Consider the following 8,578-nt stretch of genomic DNA (forward strand, 5'->3'; position numbering starts at 1 on the left):
ATTATAGAAGACTAGATGTTTTTATAGGTAGGGAAGTAGTTGTGCCAGCCGGTCTGTTATCTGTTAGCAAAGAAAGTGAAGTTCCAAGATATGTTAGAGAGCCACTTAGAAATTTTGTCCCTTTAGGAATTTTGAACCATGTTTTCTTTCATTTGTGCTTGAAGGAAGTGGAGGTATTAAGGAAAGTCTGAACATATCTTCTATAAATGAAATAAAGTGGTGCTTTGTCATTCTAGATTAGCCATTTTTTCATTTCATTCACAGAGTAAATGGCAACATTAAGTAGGCCAAAGGTGGTAGAGAGAAGTACACAGCATAAGTCAAAAATAGTGTTCGCTGCTTTAATGAATGCAAACTGCACTTCTTCCATTCTTGTGAGTGTAGTGGGTTAAGTGTGGTCGAGGGAGGAGATGTGTTGGCATACTGTCTTAGGCTCGGTACGACCACAAATGCTTGTAGTTGGGACACCACGTGTTTTGCATCTTGGCAGGGGAGAGAGTCACTGGGAGTGGTTTCGTCAACCTCGTTGTTGTGCAGCCATGGAATTCAGTAACCCAGAAACTGCAAATAAGGGTTTATTGATTTAGGATTGGTTAGACTGGCCGAGGCAGTAACGGAAATCACGCTTTGGAGAGACCAATCTAATAACTCTATAAATAAGCAGTAAATTTGTGTTTGATTTCCAATTTTTTTTTTTTTTATATACTTATTATTATTTGGGCATAATTATGAAGATTATTATTTTTTTCTTATATATATATTTTTTTATCTTATTTTTGTCTTATTTTCTTATTATAATTTTCATTAAAGTTTTATATTTCAAATTTTATTATTCTACTATCAGTAATTTTTTTTTAAATGTAAACATTCTTTGTTATTGTTATTATTATTATTATCATCATAATCATTATTATTGGTGTTATTATTATCATTGTTGTTATTATCATTATTATTATTATTAATATTAGTATCATCACTATTTTTTATATTATTATTACTTTTGTAAATATTATTACTGTAATTAGTTTAACTTTTTCTGCAAAATTCACATTATTATACAGACCATCATCTGCATTTTTCATTTTAATTTTTTGTAATAGATGATATTTGAGGTATTATTCTTATTCTTATTATATAATCATTAATTAATGTTAGATAATTATTAATTGATTAATTAGATAATAATTAATTAATTAATATAATTACTTATTTATTATATAACCATTAATGTCATAATTAGTGTTGAGGTAATAATATGGCACTATAATATTTTTTTTTACATGTGTTAATATTGTTATATATTATGGATGTAATATTAATTTCATAGCTGGAAAGTGAGTATAAAAGTTTTAGTATTGCATCTTGGTTGTCCAAACATTTTCTGTATTTAATTATTATTATGATTTTTTTTACCGTGAAAGATTTGCTGACGTTTTAAATTGTGTTATTCTATCTTTCTATTTTAGTCATTGGGAATTATTGGTACTTTTGTTCAATATACTATAGTTCTTCCTTAATTAGTGATTATATACATATTTTTGGAATAAATCTATCTTTTGATGTATGCGAGTAAAAAAGTTAAGATTTGAATTGTTTCATAGTAGGAATTAATGTAAACATAATGATAATTTACCATCCTCTGAATTGAAGCATTTTTGACAATCATGGCCATCAGACGTTTGTTTGTAATATAGATCATTTTAGATTTTCATAATTCGGTGAATTGTGCTTTTAGTGAGTTATTATGGTGTTATTAGTATTATTTTTTATTATTGTTATTAATAGGATGGTCGGTATTAATTTTCAATAAAAAAAGTTATTATTCTCATAATTTTTTCATGATTTTATTATCTATATTAGTATTAGTATTATCATCACAATCATCTTCATCTTGTTTACTTGTATTATTGTCATCACCACCTTCATTGTAGTCATGTCACCATTAACTATCATCATTATCATTATCATCCAAAATGAACTTGAAATTACCTACACCCCCTATGTGTTTCCATGGTCACTGAGCCACACAAGCTAGAGCTCACAGTCCCGTGGTTGTACTGCAGCTGAAGGCATTACTGCCAGCAGTCGGAAAGTACACAGTGGCTTAGCCGAGGTGCCTCGTTAAGCAATACTTGATGATGACGATTACATTTAGAGCAGTAACTGTAGCATAGTCATGGCCACCATATCATAGCTTATATGTGGAAGCTGACGAGTGGGTGTTGGCATACTCTTTTTTTGTTTACTGAATCTGTAGTCTTTCTTCCTCTGTCTGCTGTGTTTGTCCCTTTCTCTCTCTCTCGCATATTTTGTTTTCTCATAAACAAAAGTTTGTCATTCTTTCTCCATCTACTTGGCTATTTCCTTCTTATCCGCACAAAGTATTTATGAGGTTGAGTTCCTCTAAAACTTGTTCTTTTGCAAATTTATATGATTGAAACAATTGGGATTTTGTTTGATTGTCTTTATTGTGATTTTGATTTAAAAGAAATACATGTATCTATACATATGCCTCACTGTGCTCCTCTAGATTTACTCACTAAGGAATCTCTTGAAAAATGACATGTAGATTAGAGGGAAGAAAAGCCTGGACTACGGTCTTTAAAGTGGCACAGTGTCTTATGTTTTTCTGTTTGGCTGGCTTGACCTGAGAATATCTATTTTATTGTTTAATGAATCATTTCATTTTAATTTCATTGTTACTGTTTTTTTTTTTTTTTCTTAGGAGAGGATATCACTGATCATTTTTTATTTCAAATGACCCCATTCCTCGTTTCAATGTTAAATCGTGTTCACACATTCCGTCCAGGGTATATATGTAGCTGTTCAGGCTGTTGGTGTTATATGGGTTAGAAATTTTGTTATGTAGTTAAAAAGAAAAAAAAATGTAGTAAATAAATAAATAAAGAAGATGAAATAAAAATTGCTTTTCAGGATTAGTTAGCTTGAAGACATGAAAGGAAAAGCATTACTTTGGCATGTTTTGCAAGATCAGTTTTGGCTTAGGGTTGGGTTATATGTACCTGGTTGACTGTTCCAGACCTGCAGATTATTAGCATCTCTGGTTGCAGATGTCTCATTCCTTGACGTATTCAGAAGATTCACAATGACCAAGTCAATGTGGAGAAAAGGAAGAACAAATAACTTAAAAGAAATAATTACATTGATAACTTTTTTTTGTATGTGGGTCTCATTGTAAAATAATAAGTATTTCTTTCTATTTTAAGGTTAAGCTGACTGGCAGACTATAGAACTGAGACAGTCATATTGAGAGAGAAAAAAAGAAAAAGAAAAAAGAAAGAAATGAAATGTAAGAAATGTATTTTTGGGGGGAAGGTAAGAAACTTGTACAAAATATCCAAGCAATCTAGAGCATCGATACCATTTTGATGCAACGTCTTTACAGATGAAAAAGATGAAAGAAGGAAAAGGATTGGGGGGAGGGGGGTTCTTGTGGACAATCTTACATTTCCAAAATGGCTCTCAGGCACTCCCTCTGGACCAATGCTTGGAGGTCTGTGGCCTTTTCTTCTCATATTTTTTGAAACTGTGTAGTTGTTATTGTGGTTGACCTTCATCATGGCTGTATGTTGCCCCCAGATGACTGGGGATTCTGATATATATGTGGATGTATGTATATGTATGTAAACAATAAGTAATATTCTTTTACACATTTCATCTTCACTGTTGTTTTCCATGTTATTCTGTTATTTGTGAATAATGGTATTTTGAGGAAATATGTAAAGTGGTGAAAATACTCTTAAATTCAAGTCAGAATGTCTAAAATCTAATTGTATGATTTATGTAGGCTGCCTTTTTAATGGAATATGGTGTTAGGTGGACAAACCACCAGTGCAGATTCAACCAAAGTACTGTGGTTGATTCTGCTGAAAATGGTTTGCTCCAATTTCCAGTCTGTATAAGGTAAGGACTGGTGTGAAGTCTTGCTAATTTCAATAGTCAGCACTGATGTAAATGTTGACTTTATTTTATGAACTTGTGAGTACATGTGTGTATTTCCATACAGATCACACACACAAAGACACGTGTGCTATGATACACTCCCTCACTCACTCCTTTAGAATGTTTTTTGTTTCCTTATCAAAGATTCGTTTGTAGTTCCTGCTCCTTATTCTTCATTCATGATGTAGTAGTTAAACAATATGATTTACTCAGTTGTGCTGATTACTTCCAATAATAAAGTGTATGAATATATAGAATCTGCAGTTTTATTCTTCCTTAGTCAAAATATGCTGTATAGCATTATAAATGCATGAGAGATACGGCAGCCATAAAAAGTAATATGAACTATTTTGTAAAAAAAAAGATCCAACCAATATGGTTTCTGTATTTAAAACCAAGAAATTGTTTAATTGTTTCATGTTTGAAAATAAATGCGGTAGACATCAAAGGTCATGTAGCACTATGGTAAAGTATTGCATTGGAAAGGGTAAAAGATAGTTAAAGATTACGATACAATGTGTTAGATGTCAAAGGTTTCGGTGTATTATAGGATAGTAGTGAAGAGGGGAATAGGGGAGCAAGTAAACTTGAGCAGAAATTAGTATAAAGGTATAGGAAAAATGTTCAAGGAAGAATAGAGATAGCTGTTTAAGAGCAAGAGAATAAGTCCTGGGAGAGGGGAAGGTGTTAGATATCAAAGATTAGAGGGTGCTGTAGGAAAGTATGGTAATGAAAAGGGAAAGGAGGGAAGTAAATGAAGTAGAGCAGATAGCACTATAGGAAGGTATAGTAAAGGGTGATGTCAGGTGATAGTTGCTATGCGTCAACTCTCTATGAGTAGGAGGGGTATGGATATCGGCAATCACTTCAAGTGTGGAGGGAGCATGAGTTATGGGATTTTGTGTCTCAAGCATATAGCTTTGAATGTCTTCATTAGTTTCTGCAGTGGAGTTGGTTGGAGAGTTTTGTGGGACAAAGGTTTTCTTATGAGGGGGGGAAGAGGAGTCTGGTGTCTGAGGAGTAAAGGTAAAAGTAGGTGGAGGTGAGCGTGTGGTTGGGGAAGAAGGGGTGGAACGTTTAGTCTGTCTACTGTGGGTAGTGTGGGGAGGGAGAGGGGATGGTGTTGGGGCTGTAGTCGAGATTGGAGCTATGGTTGAGGAGTGTCTAGATTTAGAGTGGCAAAAGAATTTGACTGGGGGAGGTCGAATGTAGAAGTGGAAGTGGTGGAAGTGGTGGAAGTGGGGAGGTAAGTAGGTATAGGGGAGGGTGTAGGAACATCTTGAGGTGTAGGGGGAGAGGCAGAAAGAGCGACATTACTGGAGTTGGGAGTATAAGAGAAACTTTGTCGGCGTGCTTCCTGTCTGGCTTTACGTAGAGAGAGACCATTTTTGTATCTGAGAGCTGCTACCTCAGACTTGAAATTGTAAGTGGGACAGCCTCTATAAAATACATTTTGGGGGCCACTGCAGTTAGCACATCTGCGTGTTTGTGCAGGGCAGTTTGATCTGTTATGACCAGGTTGGGCACAGAGGGGGCATCGGTCTGTGGAGTGGCAGTGTTTGGCAGGATGTCCAAATCACAACAATTTTGACACTGACGGGGAGGTTGGTATGGTTGAACAGGGAGGGATTGTTCACCAATGTAGATATGAACAAGAAGGTCATGTGTACAGAAGGTAATTTTGGCAATGTTGGTGGGTTTCTTTCGATGAGTAGCAATGTACTGATATCACATCCTGGTCTTTGAGGCAGCCGAGCAAGTCTTCTCCACAAAGTGACCAATCTTTGTTATCGACTGGGCAGTTTGCTAGGGAGATAGAGACAGTTCCAGTACAAGTATTAAGAGTTGGATGAGGTTCTGCAGGGATGGGGTTGCCAGAGAGATCAGTTGGTTTTGATAATGCTATAGCTTCAGCTTCAGATCTGACTGTTACGAGATGGGAGCAATCTTGTCGGGAATGGAAAGGGACTCTGCCTACATGTTTTTTGGAGACATTGATGAAAGAGAAGAGTGTTGCCTGAGTAAGGAGCTGTAAGGGGGATCACGAAAAATCGGTCCCATTTAGCTGGCCTAAATAGAGTAGTTGAGATATTTGTAGGGTTGGTGGTGGTAGAAGGACAGGGGCAAGTGGAAACGGGTGTGTTGTTGAGGGGGGTAGTATTACTGAGAGATGGAGAATAAGGCTGTAAGGTAGTAATAAGGGAGGTTGGGGTGTTTGATGAAGAAGGTTGTTGTAGGGGTAGAGTTGATGAATTTGAGGATGTTGGGAGGGTAGGAATGTCTTCTAGAGATTGAGTCTCTGCTTGGGTGGGTAATGCACTAGTAGGCATTGAGGAGTGGGTAGTAGTTTCAGTGTTTGGAGTCATGGTCAAAGGAGAGCTTGGGGTCGGGGAGCCGGTGGGGCTATTTGATGAAGGGGCAAGCCTCATTGCCCCTAATAGGGGTATTACATCTTCATTCCTGGCCATGGGTATCCTTGATTATGTAAAGGGACATAAACAGTCCACCCCCCAGTGCCCTGTAGAGGGTAAGGACAAGACAATCGAATCAGGGGAGTACCGTGCCCATGGTTCCTGCAGGCTGTTCAGGACTGGCACAAGGTCAGCCTTTCATCCTTTCAGCATGGCTCTTACACCTTAGGAAGTAGATAGTAGAAGGAGTTGGAGAAGGGACGGAAACAAAAAGCTGGAGGGGGAAAAGACCATGCAAAATTAGTTGAGTTGAGGGCTGAGGCCCTTGGCAGGGGAGATCCCTGCATTGGGTCTCAGTCTCCGTCTCCTAAGCCCCTCCATGACAACAATGGGCAAGGGATTGGAGGGGAATCTAAGGGTTGAGATAAAGGATCAGGAGTAGGGGTTTCAATAGGGATGGTGGGGTCTGGGGAAGGGTATTGTGATAAAAGAGATTCATGTGTGTATCTAGGAGTGAGTGGGAGGGATAGTAGGGAAGGATGTTTTTTTTTGTGGGGGGGAATGGTTCAAGTGGTTGAGAGGATGAGGTATGTGGAAAAGAATTGGGTTTTGGTGAGGTTTTGGCTTGGGTGGTTGAGGATGAGGTATTTTGGGAAGGGGTTGGGGTTATAAGAGTTACTGAGTGTATTGCAGTGTATCTGTGACTGGGGAAGGAGTAGGGACATTGATCAAAGAAAACAGAGGTGGCTGTTGGAGTAGGAGGAGAAGAATCCAGGGGTTGAGAAAGGGAGACAGGGGAAGGTGGTGAAGCATCAGGATAAATGTCTGGAGAAGGACACTGTTATGATAAGAGAAGATTCATGTGAATATTCAAGTAGAAGTGGTAGAGAGAGTGGGGTATACTGGGAGGGTGTAGGAGGAAAGGGGGTGGAGGGAACTTGGGAAGGAATTGGATGAATATCTGCAAATACTTTAAATGTAGCAGTAGTAGGAACAGAGGGATTGGGGGGTGGATGAGGGAGCAGAATGTTTCCTTGGGTTATCTTTAGGAAGTTTTGGATGTCTTCTCTTATAAGGAGAAGAGGAGATAGATATCCGAGGAACAGAGGAGGAGGAGGGGTAGGTATCGGGGAAGTGGTAGAGATTGGAGTATCTGGATTTAGGATGGAAAATGGATTTGACTGGTGGATAGGGTGAGTAGACACAGGACATAGATTTTGGGTATAGGGGAAAGATACCTGGGGAGATGCAGAAACATCTTGTGTAGATGGTGGGGGGAGCAGAGCGTAGGACCGTTTTGAAATAAGTTAAGAGAGAAAAACCTTGTGGCCGTGCTTCCTGTGTAGCCTCACGTAGAGTGAGGCCTAGTTTAAATCTGAGGACTGCTACCTCACATTCAAACTTATAAGCATGGCAGTTCCTATAAAACACATTATGGGAGTCTCCACAATTGGCACATGTTTGTGACTGAGCAGGGCAATTTGAATGGTCATGACCAGTTTGGGCATATATAGGGCACCGGTCTGTGGAGCAACAATGTTTAGCTGGGTGGCCAAAACACCAACATTTCTGACACTGATAAAGAAGGGGTCGATATTGTTGGACATGTTAGACAATCCACCAAAATAAACCTCATGGGGGAGGTCTTGTCTACGGGAGCTAATCTTGGCAATATTGATGTGGGATTTATCTTGGCCTCTGGGAAGAAGAGTGTAACAAATACTGCCGGTCCACAGTCCGATGCCTCTATGTGCCCAACCTGGTTCTGATAGATCAAACAACTCGACACAGTCATGCACATGTGGTAATTGTAGTAGCTCCCTTAATGTATTTTATAGGAGCTGCCCTACCTACTAATTTGAGTCTGAGGTGGCAATTTTCATATTCAAACTTTGCCTCACTTTACACGAGGCCAGACAGGAAGCAAGTTGAGTTTTTTTCTCTAACTCCAAACTCCAGTGCTGCCCTTTACTCCACTCCTCTCCCTTCCTCCCTAGATACATTGCACCCCCTCCCTGTATCTATTCCTTTTCCAATTCTACCCCTTCCTCCCCCATTCAAATTCTTTTGTAATTCTAAATCCAGACACCCAATATCTACGATTGCCCTGACACCCACCTCTCTCCCTCTTTGCTCTAAGAGTAGCAGACAGTCTAAACATTCCAACCATCTTCTACCACACCCTCTCCCTCTTCCCCTGAGAT

This window comes from Penaeus vannamei, chromosome 41 (genome assembly GCF_042767895.1).
Source record: "Penaeus vannamei isolate JL-2024 chromosome 41, ASM4276789v1, whole genome shotgun sequence".
In the NCBI taxonomy this organism is placed as follows: domain Eukaryota; kingdom Metazoa; phylum Arthropoda; class Malacostraca; order Decapoda; family Penaeidae; genus Penaeus; species Penaeus vannamei.